Source organism: Notamacropus eugenii, chromosome 7 (assembly GCF_028372415.1).
Source record: "Notamacropus eugenii isolate mMacEug1 chromosome 7, mMacEug1.pri_v2, whole genome shotgun sequence".
Lineage (NCBI taxonomy): Eukaryota > Metazoa > Chordata > Mammalia > Diprotodontia > Macropodidae > Notamacropus > Notamacropus eugenii.
The window spans coordinates 51,728,710-51,744,033 of record NC_092878.1 but is presented as its reverse complement, the minus strand read 5'-3'; the positions used below and the strand labels follow the sequence as shown (position 1 = coordinate 51,744,033).

The 15,324-nt window shown below is 39.7% G+C and overlaps 1 long non-coding RNA gene across 4 annotated transcripts in view; it reads left to right on the top strand.

The window, feature by feature from the left end:
• The window catches only part of LOC140514198 (uncharacterized), a 138,138-nt gene that overhangs the window by 34,822 nt on the left and 87,992 nt on the right, over window positions 1–15,324 (top strand). For 3 of the 4 annotated variants that reach the window (XR_011970467.1, XR_011970465.1, XR_011970468.1), the window contains exon 2: window positions 12,964–13,234. The exons of the other annotated variant lie outside the window; for it this stretch is intronic. This is a non-coding gene — a long non-coding RNA (uncharacterized lncRNA). The remainder of the gene's footprint in view (window positions 1–12,963; window positions 13,235–15,324) is intronic. 4 annotated transcript variants of the gene reach the window in all.

The window sequence follows — 15,324 nt, the reverse complement described above, 5'->3', positions numbered from 1 at the left end:
GTAAAGAAAGGGTCTTGGTGAAGGAGTCAGAGGTCCAGAGTTCAAATCTCATTTCTTATTTACCAGCTGGGTAAGTCATTGCACCTCACTTTCCTCAACTGTTAAACAATGGGTTGGGACAATACAGCCTCTAAAGTTCCTTCCAGGACTGAATCTATGATCTTCTAATCCATTTAAGTATTAAAGTATACACACACACACACACACACACACACACACACACACACACACACACACACACATTTTGATACAGTGAAAAGGGTGCTGGGCTTGGTCTCAAAAGATCAGAATTACATTCTTCATTGCTGTTTACTATGTGGATATGGGCAAATCACTTCCTCTCTGTAGATCTTAGTTTTCTCATCTGTAAAATTATGCTTATACTTAATAACCTTTAAAACCTCTTCCAGGGCAGCTAGGTGGTACAGAGGATCTAAGTTCAAATCCAGTCTTACACACGTATTAACTGTGTGACCCTGGGCAAGTCACGTTAGCCAGTTTGCCTCACTTTCCTCATCTGTAAAATGAGCTGGAGAAGGAAATGGCAAACCAGTCCAGTATCTTTGCCAAGAAAGTTCATGGATAGTCAGATATGACTGAAACACGATTCAACAACAACAAAAAAAGATCTTCTCCATCTCTAAATCTGTGACTCTACCTCATCACTACACGGAAAGGGACGCTGTGTTTTTATTTTCCTTTGTGACATTAATAGCACTTATAGCAGTCTTTTGAACATAATAGTGGTAGTCTCACAATTGATGTTTGTCAAATTGGGTTATTAAATTAATGCAAGGTCCAAAGAAGAGGAAGACCCCACCTGGATAGAGTAACAAGACTGTTCATAGGATTATAGGTTTAGGGTTGTACAGGACTGTGTCCAATCCAACTCCCTCAATTTACAAATAAGAAAACTGAGGAACACGAAGCAATGTGGCCAAGGTCACCTGAGTAACAGAGCAAGGATTTGAACCTGGGTGCCTTAATTCCAAATCCGGCACTCTTTCTTTTGTACTGTTCTATTTCCTTAGCCGTGTACAGGGTGGGTAGAAGCCCTTGTGGGCCAACACCCCCTCTCCATATTCTAGAGAAGAGGAGGGAGGCTCCTTCCATTCATCACTCAGGAATGCTGAGAAGTCAGGTGTTTCGGATCCTGTTTTGAAGTTATGGGGAATAGTAAACCATGGGTATATGTGAGTAGGAAGAACAAAAGACACTTTTGAAGTTTTGGGTGAGATTATGCCCCAAATATAAAGCTAATAGAACAATGAAGTTTCTAGGCACCATGGTGACCTGGCACCTGGGACTTGCTGAATCTTGCAGTAACAGGATTAAAGAACCCAGGGAAACATCATGAGGACAAAGACACCAGACCTGAATTCCAAAGCTAGATGGACAAGATTTGTTGGCACACTTTTTTTGGTGGCCCGAGGCTTTGAGGTCAAAATCAGAAAGGATTTTGTTTGTGTCCATTTTATGTTTTTTCTTTTCTACCAAGCATGCATTTTCTCCTTTGAACTGAAGAAAATTCCATTATCGGTTGTCTGTTAACAAATACATCTTCCCTAAATGTATGGAATTGACAAGGCTTGCTTCTGAATTGGAATTTCATTCCCCCTTCTCCCCCTTCTTTCCCCCTGCCCCCTGCTATAATACAGTTGGGATTTCTTCCATAGATTTCTTAAAGAAATACCTCCCAAAGCTGTTTTATCTTAGTCTTGTATAAAAGATAACAATCTATAGTAATTCTTTGCTATGTGGACTGCTCTATTTTCCCATAAAACACACTTGCAAATAAGTCTGTGGAACTTTCAACATAATGCCTGAGGCATCACACATGATAAATCCTTCCCCAGCCCCAGCTTTCTGTAACCTTCCCTATTCCTCACAATGACACTCACTTTCTCTCATTCATCTTTTATTACAATCCAATATTGTGTTTGAATATAATTAGTTTGTATGGAGCTTTCTCTTGCCTTCTTTTCTATTTTCTCTGTCTCCGGCTCTCTCTTTCTCTCTCTCTCTCTCTCTCTCTCTCTCTCTCTGTATCTCTCTTTCTCTGTCTCTCTCTTTCTCTGACTCTCTCTGTCTCTCTCTTTCTCTATCTCTGTCCTTCCCTTTCTACCCAATGGACAAACTACTGTTCCCATGCACATTTCATCTGGAAATTGACTTTGGTGTTATAGGTTCCAATATATTTACACAACAGGTACAGAAAGGTATTGGAAAAAAAGAAGAAATATTTTTAACATCGTAAACCTCTAGCAAAAATATGTGTGTAATAGAATCTGGTACTGTGGTATTACACACATTACAACTGTCACTGTGACTTACAGCCTTAGTTTAGCTGAAAGAAAATCTATAACCCTCGAATGCAACAATGTCTGAGTCACAGTTCAGAGTAATAAATGCTTTTCACAGAATACTGTAATCCATATTTCCAAAGCTGATGCAACAAAGGCATTGCTACTAGAAATCTTTCAATTTCATGGGCGGAGGCTCCAACGTAGAGAGAAACAGAGAAAGAGGGGAAAAATGCTTAGGAAAAATGATACAGTTCAGTGCCATGATGAAACGCCCATGAGTTCAGAAACCTTTGCCATTTGGCTAGCGGATTCAGTCTCCACTTACCCTTCAATTACGCGTTGACAAAAGGCCATGTTATTATGGATAGATAGCAATGGATGTAAGTTGCTAAGAGGTCTAAGAGAAGTTTGATGTAAGGAAAAAACTTCTTCACAATTAAGAGCTGTCTCAGAATGGAATGTTGACCCTGGAGGTAATGGGTTATCCCTCTCCCTGGAAGCCTTTAAATAAAAACTGATTATTTGCTGAGGATTCTACGGAACTACGGAAGGAATTTTTGGTACAGGTTGGGCTTAGATGACATTTCAGGTCCTTTGAACTCTGAAATTCTGTGGTTCATACCTTGAGTCAAGGTTTCAAGAGAGATGTTGATCTTTTCAAAGTGTGGTATTCAACTTCGGGAAGTGGTGCTTTTAGGCTAGAATATAAGATTAAGAAAAGGAATTCTGGACCTGGATCCATCAATTAAGCTGACTTATTTTACTCTTTACAGCGACTGACTCTTGTGCCCAGGGGTTACAAGAAACCAGCTGGTAATTAAAGGAAAACAGGGAGTAAGAAGCCTGAAAGAATTCTAAAAAATTCTCTCTCTTCCTTTTACTCCCTTTGTATTAGGGGTGGGGATTAAGACCTAACCTGAGATTTCATTGACAAAAAGAAAACTCTCTCAAGCGATGCAGGTTGATGTCTTTGTGGCTCCTTACATGTGGTTCATGGAGTCCTTAGTATTTCAGTAATTGTTCGTGGTTTGCCTAGGCCAAATCGATCAATTCCATTCATTAGGTAGTTAGGTCCAAAAAACTTAATAAGTATTTATGTCTTAACTCCTTAGTAATCATTTGAAAAAATAATTCACATAAATCAAAAGAAAAATAATATTTTCATTTCATTTTAAAATAGTTGCACTCACTAATGGGATATATGCATTGGCTGGCCACTGCACAAGTTCTCAAATCCTGGAATCAGATTGGACACCCCCAGCCTCATTTCCTGTTCCACATTGATTTCCACATAGGACACTTGCTCTTTAGCACAGCAGCAACTGAAACCCCAGCTCCACAAAGTTATGACCTTGCAAACTAGAAAGTTTGAGAAGTTACTGGCATAGCTGAAAGTATAAACAAAAGCAAAAATGCATCTCAAACATTCCATAACTTCATTGAAAGGAATGTAGTATGATCTAATGTTGAAACTATGACCTCAAGCTAGTAGTTCATTTTTAAAAAAAAATTGTTTTATTTTTGGAGGTAATCAGGGTTAAGTGACTTTCCCAGGGTCACATTTGTAGTAAGTATTTGAGGTTGGATTTGAACTCAGGTGCCCCTGACTCTAGGGCTGGTGCTCTCAAGCTAGTAGTTCAGATGTTGTCCAAGAGATGTTAAGTATTTCTATGTTTCCCTCAAAATTTAAAATATCCCATGCCACTCTCATGAGTTCTTTGAACTATGCTGTATATTTTAAGAACTGCAGCCATGGGTGATGAGGAGTCCTGGAAACTTTCTGAATAGGGAAGCAGTATGGTCCATCTTGTACTTTAGAAGATATTTTGCATCCTTAGAGAAGCATGGAGAATCAATTAAAAAAACTAGTCAAAACAGCGAATAACTTTAGTAAATTTGCAAGATATAAAATAAACTCATACAAATCATCATTTCTATATAGTGCCAAAAAACAAGACAAAACAGAGAAAGAAGGATGAATTCCATTTAAAATAAAACACAGAAGCTATATTAAAATAAAACACACTGGCGAAACACTTGTCACACAAATAAAGTCATTTCTAAATAATTGGAGAAATATTAATTACTCATGGGTAGGCCAAGCTAATGTAATAAAGAAGACAGTAGTACCTAACTTAAGTTGCTTATTCAGCACCATACCAGTCAAACCACCAACAAATTATTTTACAGAGCTAGAAAAAATAATGACAAAACTCATCTGGAAGAACAAAAGGTAAAGAATATTAAGGAAATTAATGAAAAAAAGTGAAGTGGCATAGCAGAGACAGATCTCAAACTATATTATAAACCTTTAATAATCAAAACGTAGTACTGAATAAGAAATAAAGTGGTTGGAGCAATGGAATAGATCAGGCACACAATATCCACAAATATATATCCACATTAAGCTAGTGTTTGACAAATGCAATGATCCAAGCTTTTGGGGTCAGAACTCACTATTCTACAAAAACTGTTGTGAAAATTAGAAAGCAATCTGGCAGAAAGTAGGTATAGACAAACATTTCACACCATATGCCAAGATAGGCTCAAAATGGGTACATGATTTAGACATAAAGGGTGACATAAGCAAATTAGAGAATGTAACAGTAAGTACCCTATCATATACAGGGGGCCTGCTACCACAGGTTCTTAGATCTGCATTCATAAAAGGAAAGGCAACTTTTGAGTTTGAGTTAAGATCTGAGTTTGAGATTGAGTTAACAATCACTTTAATCAAGTGCATGTATCATTCACCTAGTTCAGGGGATTCAGTATGCTGAACTTTAAAGAAAATACAGAGAAATCAAAGATCAACAGACATGGCTTCCTCTGCCTGATCATCAACAGAAGGTCCAACTCTCTGTCCATAGTTACCAGAGAAGGAAGCACCAAGGGGGCTCCCGAGCACTTCCCAGAGTCCTTGTCTGGTCAAAAAACACTTCTAGTTAAGCCCCAAAGTAAAACCTCACCATGAGAGTACTTATGTCTTTTTTAGAGCCAGAGGGCATCCCAACCATTGAGAATCAGTGCCTCATCAACAAAAGGTGTGAGCTTTCCTATAAATCTTTCCTAATCAAACTTCCCTTAATGGGCACATCCATTAATGGGTGAGAAAGATCTTTAATCACATTAACAATACAAATATATATACTGTTTATAGTTAAAGAAACTCTTATTTCAGTACTTTACTCCTAGTAAACTCTCTTGATTGATAAAGGCAAGATTCAATTACAGGCATTTGATTACACTAAAACAAAAGCAGCAAAATATTCCACTTTGCTTGCCAACACAGGGGAATGTGGAAAAAGTTCCCTGTTGAATCTATGGATGGGTATAGAGTTCATGACCAAAAAAGAGATAGAGAGCATCCTGGGAAGCAAAATGGATAATTTTGATTACATGAAATTAAAAAAGTTTTACACAAACCACCCAGAGCAGGAAACTGGAGAAAAATTTATAGCAAGTTTCTCTGATAAAGGTCTCATTTCTCAAATACACAGAGAACAGAGCAAAATTTATAAAAATAAGAGTCATTCCCCAATTGGTCAATGGTCAAAGGATATGAAGAAACAATTTTCAGAAGAAAGAATCAAAACTATAGTCATATGAAAAAATGCTCTAAATTATTAATATAGACATGCAAATTTATAGAACTTTGAGATATTACCTCATACCCATCAGATTGGCTAACATGACAAAAAAGGAAAATGACAAATGTTGCAGGGGATGTGGGAAAATGGGACACAAAGTCATTTTTGGTGAAATTGTGAACTGACTTAACTATTCTGGAGAACAATTAGGAACTATGCCCAAAGGGTCAGAAAACTGTGCCTACCTTTTGACTCAGCAATACTGCTCTAATGTCCATACCCCAAAGAGATCAAAGAAGGAAAAGGACAAAATTTGTACCAAAAAATATTTATTTGTACAAAAATATTTATAGCAGCTCTTTTTGTAGTGGCAAAGATTTGGAAACTGAGGGGATATCCATCAATTGGGGATTGGCTGAATGAGTTTGGCTTATATTTATGGTGAAATAAAAAATAATGGAGAAGATGCTTCAGAGACACCTGGAAAGACTTATATGAGTGGATGCAAAATGAAGTGAGAAGAATTAGGGGAACATTGTACATACTAGCGGCAATATTTTTACAATAATCAACTGTGAAAGACTTAGCTACTCTGATCAATGCAATGATTCATGACAATTTCAAAGGGCTCATAATGAAAAATGCTATCCACTTCCAGAGAGAGAACTGATGAACTCTAAGTGCAGATTAAGCATATTTTTTCCATTTCCTTTTTCTTTTTTTTGAGTGGGGGTAGGGCAACATGACTAATGTGGAAATATCTTTTGCATGATTTCATTTGTATAATGGGTATAATATTTTATTTCTTTCCTTCTCAATGGTTGGGGGAGGGAGTGGAAGAAGGGATAAAATTTGGAACCAAAACCAAAATTTTTTATTTTTTTTAAAGGAAGGGATTTTGGCAACTTTGTGAAAGAGTAACTTGGAGAGGAGTGTGAGTAGGATCTAGAAGGTCAACGAGGAGACCCTCACAAGAGTTCAGTTGAGAAGTACTGAAGGTCTGAGGTAGTGGGAGCCTTTGCACTCTCATTAGAATGCATGCTCCTGGGGATAGGGACTGTTTTGCTTTTGTCTCTGCATCCCAAGCTTCTATCCCAGGGCTTGGCACACAGTAGGACAGGTAGCTGTTGATGGCATGCTGGTCCCAGAGTCAGGAAGACCTGAGTTCAAATTTGACCTCAGACTTTTACTAGCTTTGTGACCCCAGGCAAGTTACTTAACCTTGTTTGCTTCAGTTTCCTCATCTGTAAAATGAGCTGGAGAAGGAAACAGCAAACCACTCCAGCATCTTTGCCTGGAAAACCCAAATGGGGTTGCACAACTGAAATGACTCAACAACAACAGGTACTTCAGAAATACTTGTTGACTGATGAATTGAATTTAGTGTTCTTTTGTGACCAGAAGATTGATGGTTCAACATATCTCCTTTCTGTAGTCAGAGTATTGGTGGTGGAGTATGGGTACCAAATGTACTTTGAGACATTATCAGTTCTGTTGGTTTGCTTTTCTGGACAGTACTTATAAGATTGGGGGTGGGGTGGGGGTGGGGAGGTAAGGGGGAGAGTCATTGGGATGCAAAATAAAATAAACATTTTTTTTAAAATCAAGAAATTAAGATCATGCAACAGCTTCAGAGCCTCCCAGCCTCCCAGATAGTTGGTTCACTGATCTGCTATCATACTTGCTTTAATGCAACTTTAAAAAAAAATTGGATTTGCACAAATTAGTTTTATTGCCTCCTTTATTTAGTCATTATTTCTATTACTGCTTCATTACATAGCTGATTCATAATCATTGGTTCATGAGGAATGAAGTGGAAATGAGATCGTCAGAGATCAGCATTATGCAAGTCCAGCGAAGCAGCTATAAACTTGTTTCAGGGTGGGTCATGTTGTTGGAGCATTTATTGGCTGTTGACACAGTTTCTCTACTGGCTGGATTCTCCCACCACTCATCTGCTACCAGAGAGGTCTTCTGGGTCTGGTGTCTAGTAAAGAAGCTGTTTTAGCTCACAAAAGGGACCAGAGCTCATGTGATGCACAAGCATTACTAAGAGTAATGTAACAGCTGGCATTATATAGAGAGCCTGAATGTTTGCAAAACACTTTGCATATTTCATTTGATCCCTACAATAGCCCTACTGATCTAGGTGCAACTCTAAGTCCCATTTTACAGATGAGAATACTGAGCAGAGGCTTGAACAATGATGATGATGCGAAGGAAAAGGAGAAGGGAGAGGACTCCTACTCCTACTTGTATAGTTGTTTTTTTGGAGGCAACTGGGGTTAAGTGGTTTGCTCAGGGTCATACGTGTATAGTTTTTAAAGGCTTACAAAATTCTTTCCTCAAAACAATCTTGTGAAAGATGTAATGAAATTATTATTATACCCAGATGAACAAACTGAGTCTCAGAGAGTCTATAGTGAATTATTGTTGTTTATGTATATATCAGATATTACATTATTCTTAATAATGAGTATACATCACATAACCTATGGTTCCTTCTGTGAGCTAAAATAATCTCTACACTAGACACGAAACCCAGAAGGCCTCTATGGTAGTAGATGAGTTGGAGGGGAATTCATCCAGTAGAGACACTTATATCCACAGTGAAAAAATGCTCCTTTTGGGGTTTTCTTGACAAAGTTATTAGAGTGGTTTGTCATTTCCTTCTCCAGCTCATTTTACAGACGAGGAACCTGAGGCAAACAGGGTTAAGTGACTTGCCCAGGGTCATACAGCTAGTAAGTGTCTGAGGTCAGATTTGAATTTAGGAAGAAGAGTCTTCCTGCCTCTAGACCTGGCACTCTATCCACTGTGCCACCTAGTTACTCATGTAATAGAATACTATCTTTGAAACTGATCATATTAGAGATACTTGGGAAGACTTGTATGAACTGATACAGAGTGTAGTGAGCAAAACCAGAAAAATAATAACAACATTGTAACAATAAACAACCTCTCTTCCAGCCTCACTTTTCACATCTGTAAAATGGGAATCCTAAAAGAAACCCATTTCCCATGTAAAGCACTTTGCAAATCTTAAAGCACTGTATAAAGGCTGGCCAGTTTGTTGGCACGTTTAGGAGATGAGCCACTGGACATGCTATGCCGGATGAACAGGCACCCAGCACTCCCAGTAGAGCAGTGAAAAGACCTGAAAATGGGCAGAGGAAATCTGAGTCAGGGAGCTGTTGCCACCTGCTGGAGAGATGCCAGATAGAAAGTTTCTCTGGCTGTGATTCCACTTGATACAGGGACTTTAGTCAATAGAGGAATGAGCTTGCAGGGTTGTGGTTGTTGCTATTTAGTCATTCAGCTGTGTCTGCCTGTCCGTGACTCCATGTACTATAGCATGCCAGGCTCTTCTATCCAACAAAAGAGAGATTCTGGATAGCTAGGCAGACCTAGAGTCAGGAAGACTCATCTTCTAGAGTTTGAACCTGGCCTCAGATACTGACTAGCTGTGTGATCTTGGGTAAGTCATGCAACTCTATTTGCCTCAGTTTCCTTATTTATAAAATGAGCTGGAGAAGGAAATGGCAAACCATTCCAGTATCTCTGCCAAGAAAACCCCAAATGGGGTCATAAGTCAGACATGACTGAACAACCAAGGAGAGATTCTGAGTGGAGGCATGAATTGTCAACATTATTATTAATAAAGACAGGTTGTTCTTCTACTTCAGGCTCTGCTTTTTCCAAAGACGACAAGGTGATCGGTCTTTTCTACCTCTGAGGTCTATATCATAGATATGGAAATAACAATGCACAAAATTACACATCTTCAGTTCCATTTGATTTTCTAATAGTTACAAAGACACATATTCCATAGCCAGATGGTGACAGTATGAGTGAGACATGCCTACCTTTGCCCTTCCAATATGTGCCAATTAATTTTTCTAGAGGTAGCGGTATACTGGAGCCGGTTTGTACCCAACTCTTAAGAGAACCAATTATTAAATTTTTAGTGTGAACATTTAGTGTGAGGACATAGGAAGCCAGCAAACACTATAAATTAGGACTTGAGATATTGCTTTGTTGAATGTCTAGGCTTAAGAAAGTAATGAAAAAATATTAATAGTGCACATTAAGCCTAAAAGTTTATTGGACATATATGGGGAGTGGGGGCAGAGCCTGTTGTTAAACATTTACCAGTACACTACTGCCTAGGGAGCCATGTCTCTCAAGCCTGAGTATGGGACCATATCTGTGGACAGATTGGGTTGTTCTAAGACTAACTTGATTCATGTAGTTTTAACTTTGAGAAGAGTGCTGCTTCCTTTGTGGTACCCCCACATTTAAGGGATCTGGGCTTTGAATATTTGGGTGCCATAACTGGTTGAAAGGATGAAAAGGAACTAGGCTAACTTGGGCATAGCCTTGCAAATTAATTCACATACAGCACACATGTAAAGCCTTCATCCATATTAGGGATTCTTAACCTTTCTTGTGTCATCGACCCATTTGGTAGTCCAGTTAAGATGAAGGGCCCCTTACCAGAATAATGTTTTTAAATACATAAAGCAAAAATACATAGGATTTCAAAAGAAGCCAATTATATGAAATATAGACATCAACATTTTTTCACAAAAAAGTTCAGGGTCCCTAAGCTAAGAACCCCTGACTATGGATTTTGTAGGCTTTCTTGTCTTACATTCACATAGAGCTCCATAGAATGGGTTCCTTGCATAATAAGGCATTTTACCAAGGTAAGGAACATAGACATTTATCAAATGTTATATAAGGGGCTACTCAATAATTGTAAAGCCTTTCTGTTTTTCCTTGAGTTTTCTTAGGTAAAGATATACTTCTTGTAGTTATCTCTGACATACCATGGCATAGTGGTGAATACAGCTATCAGAGGGGCTTCCTGACTCTAATCCCATGGTTGGATCAGATCCAAACTGGTTGGAGCTGGTCTTGTGATATCTCTGGAAACTTTCCATTGCCGTACCTGGAGTGTGCTGTTCTGACCAGATGTTACCACTCCCCAGCTTCTCTTGCCCTCTCTATGGGATTTCAATTGTTATGCAAAACAAGTTATGTAATAACTTTGCTCCTTCCATGTTACTGTTTAAGTCCTACACCCTCTGCCCCAATTGAGCACTCCAGGAGTTTAATGTTGTGTGGTGTCCTCCATTGCAATTCCCATGCCTTGATTAAAGATGCTAATTTTTGCTACCTAGGTAGCCTTCTTTATTTCAGGTAGACAGTGGATAGGGGATTGGACTTGGAATCAAGAAGATCTATGTTCAAATCCTACCTCAGACCCTTACTTCCTGTGCTGTCCTGGAGAAGTCATTTAGCAACTCAATCCTCAGTGTCCTCACCTGTAAAACCAGGGGATTGGTTGATGATCTCTAAGTTCCCTTCCAGATCTAAATCTCTGATCCTATAAGCTTATGACCTCTGAGATAAAAGGTTGAAATGGATAGGACATTGAACTTGGAGTCAAGAAGACCTGAGTTCAAATTCTACCTCAGGCATTTATAAATTTGTGACCCTAGCCAAGTTCCTTATTTGCTCTATGTTTCAGTTTCCACATTTCTAAAATTAGAAGGTTGGATTTTGTGGCCTTTCAGGTCTCTTCCTGCTCCAGATCACATGGGATCAAAATTCACAGCCGACTTACCAATAACTCAGGGATCTATAATTTTGCTTTCCCAGTACAGAGGCTCCTGAGATTAAACCCAGTTCATTGTGTCAGAAGTAAAGGTTCAGTGTTCAGCCTAGAGGCTGATGGGCTACCTGAGTCTACTCACCTTTTGCAGGTCTTCAGAGGCCAACTGGATAAACGTATTGAGAGAAGAGACTTTCCAGAGTCGAACAAGGGTTAGGCTTTATTCAGGGTCTTGGTTACATGTGCAGGGTGAATTCTTCCTCAGGAGAGAGGAATCCTCCTCCTCCCAAGGGGCAAGGATCATATAGCAAGAGGATGGGAGTGGAAGAGGGGAGGGACCTTCTTCTCTCTAAGGGCCCCTCAATGCAAAGAACGCCTTCAGGCTTTCCTGTCCCCACTTAAGCTCTCCCAGCCGCACAGTTTGCACGTGAATACCGTGCCTGCTCTCAGCCCCTAGCTAGTCAACAACAGGTGTGCTCAGACCACAGGCCAATCTCAAGGGTGGGATGTTCTCCCCAGCAAGTTTCCAACTGAGAAGAGGTGGAAATACACAAGATAGCCTGTGTTTCTTGCCTCAATCCCCAGCTGTTCCCTGGGGGGCCTCATGAGAACTCTAAGATTTAGAGGTCCTCACTTTTACCTGCCCGAGACTGTCCTCATGAAACTGAGCTTACACCCCTAACAGTTCAGATACATGGGCTGCATGTCCATGGTCACGCAGATAATTTCAGAGCCAAGATTTGAATCCAGTTTTCTGAATTCTGGGTCTAGCAGTCATTTCCAGGTTCAATGCTGACTGTTCTGAGGCTCATGTAAATTCTCACTTGTGGTGGGATTCCCTGTGTGGTCCAAATCCCTGCCCTATAGTTCTTGAAAACCAACCTCTTGATGGCCTTGACTTCATCCTAGCCACATTCCATGTGAAACCCTAGTCTTTGGAATGTGTTGTTCATTTTGGAAAGCTCTTTTGTCATTTAAATGTGAAATAATTTCCCTTCAAGAACTCTTGACCATCTTTGGTCCTTTCTGCTCAAGCCAGAATTCAAAATATTGGGACTGATTTAAAGCAGATGTTTGGCCAGTTCCAGAGGGCATATTTCCTCCTCCTTCCTCCTCTCCTCCCCCAACACCCTCTCCCCAGCATGCTCCATGGGAGCCTGGGAAGGAGGGTAGGGAGAGACAACTTTTTGAATCTTGAACTATTAGAAGACAAATCCTCCTTAATGGGCTTTTATGTTATTTCTGTATGTTCTCAGTTATCCTCATAGGTCAAGAATAAGGAAGAATAGGTGCTGATAGACATGTTTGGAAAGCCTGGCCACATAGAGTGACCATATGGTTATGTTACTCTCATCTCTTGGATCTGGTTGGGTTGCCCTTTTAGAAGCTTGGTCTTTAATTTGGGAATGTTAGCTAAAACAAAGGCATTTGTTGCTGTTCTCCACAGCCCTGGGGATCTTCTTTCTGAACCCTTCCCACGGAGTCATCAATCATTGTCTTTTTGGCGAATTACTGGCTTGCTGCTTGGAAGGATTCTAAGGACTGGCAGATGGATCATCTTCTCCTTTCGTGGAAGTGGTTGCTGCTACTTCTGATTAGTAAAATTACACACAATTTAGTTGCTCTTTTCTTAGGACCCATTTGATGGTGACAACTGATAGCCAATTCATGTGTAAAAACATCCAACCAATCTCCTGCTACTATTATCCTTCACAAAGGTGAACAAATGCTCTGTTGTCATTCTCATTCATGTTTTCTTCCTTCACTTTGATGTTTTCTTCTTTGGCTAATAGGACCATTACTAAGACCATGAATTAAGTCTACCAGAGGGCTACAAATTTCATAGGATCATAGAGATAGAGATGAGGTAATTAATCTAGCCTCACCGTGTGACAGACAAGTAAGGAAACTGAAGCCCCCAGGAGATTATGGGACTTACCCAAGTTTGTAGAGGTACTAAGCATTGAAGGTAGAATTTTTGACAACAGGTCCTCTAACGCTAAATCCAGCATTGTCTCCACTGCACCATATTACCTCTTATGGATTACTCACATGAGTCTCCTCTGCTGAAAGAAGTTGGGTCCACACCTCTGCCCCTGCACTTCTCTCCTCTTTTCCCTATAGCAGATGAAAGAGAATCATAAATCAGAGCTAGAAGAGACCTTTAAAGTCATCCATTCTAACCCCCACATTTTACAGATGAGGAAACTGAGGCTCAGAGAGATTTGATGACTTGACCAGGGTCACCTGGTGGTAAGTATCTGAGGCAGAATTTGAAACCTGATTTTTCTAAATCCAAATCCAGCACTCTGTTCTCCATGCCATGCCTCCTTTTTGTTCATGAGAGTGTAGCAGCTCACAAAGACAGTGGGTTCCTTTTGTCCTTCCCCACTGTGTGGTGCACTCCTTTATAATAAGCACTGGCTTAGAATTCTGTGAAAATCAGCCCATTTTTTCTCTGGAGACAAAACTCATTATAAAAGCATAGATGCCAAATAAACAAGATTTAAAGAGTTGGAAACTCCTGAGGGTAAGCTATGACAGCTTGCAAGGCAGTAATGAGGCAGGGGAGGAAGGGTACAGAAGGGATGAATTTACCAAGTCCCAGTAGCAGTGACAGTTAAACAAATTCTGACCAGGCAGATCACTCTTCAGGTTGGTCAGTGACACAAACAAAGTTCCAATTGCTTGTGACTATATTTAGTTCAGATGGCAGTGATTGCTTCACTGGTGATTAGCTGCTCATTGGCACTGGCACAAATTTGGGTTTTCCATTTTTCAGAGATCTTCAAAGTTCCTTAGCCTTCGGAGTGGTGTATCATTAAGCACACCAACATACGTGGAGGAGGCTGCTATCACAGGTTTTTTGAACTGCTTTTCTAAAAGAAAAAGCAACTTTTGAGGGGTCAACAATCACTTTAACCAAGCACATGTATCATTTAGTTAGTTCAGGGGAAAAAGTCAACACCCCAACTCCAGAGAAAATACAGAGAAATCTACATCAACAGACAGTGTTTCCAAACTGTCTGACATAAGCAATACATACATCATAAACCAACAGACAGATTCAACTATCTGACCATAGTTCCCTGAGAGGAAAGCATGAACATCTGGATTTTCATAGGGAGTTGGGGTAGGGGTGGGGCATGCTGCTTAGTGGCTTCCCAGAGTCTCATCTGGCACAACACAAACCTTCTTCCAAAAACTAAGCCCCAAAGTAAAACCACACCTCACAGTCTTTATATATTTCTTAGAGACAGAAGGCTTCACAACCCTCCAAAACCAGTGCCTCATTAGAAAATTAACAAAAGGTGTAGGCTTTCCCACAAATCTTCCCAGGTCCATTAATGGGTGGGGAAAATCTTCCCATTAAGAAGCAAAATTATACTAACAATAAGCAAAAATGCCTTACTAATACAAGCAGTTTCTGCTTCCCATGATCTTTCAGACCTTTCTTCCATCTGGAAAAACTCTTCTTCCCATCATCTCTCTTGATGAGGATCAGTCCAGTTAAGTTCAGAAAGGCTCCTCACTAGAATTTGGCCACCAGCTTAAGATCCCCCCATTCTCCCACAAGAAAATCATGTACACAAAAAAATACCAAGAAAAATGTGGAAGGAATTTCCTTCTGTATTAGTGGAGTATTCACATTGATCACAGTCTTATCAGGACATAGGATCATAGATTTACAGCTGGAAGGATATTAGAAGTGATCAAGTCCAATTTTATAATTTTTAACTGAGGACATAGAGAAATTAAATGACTAGCCCAGGGTCATGCAGTTAGTAAGCATCTGAAGACTCCAAAT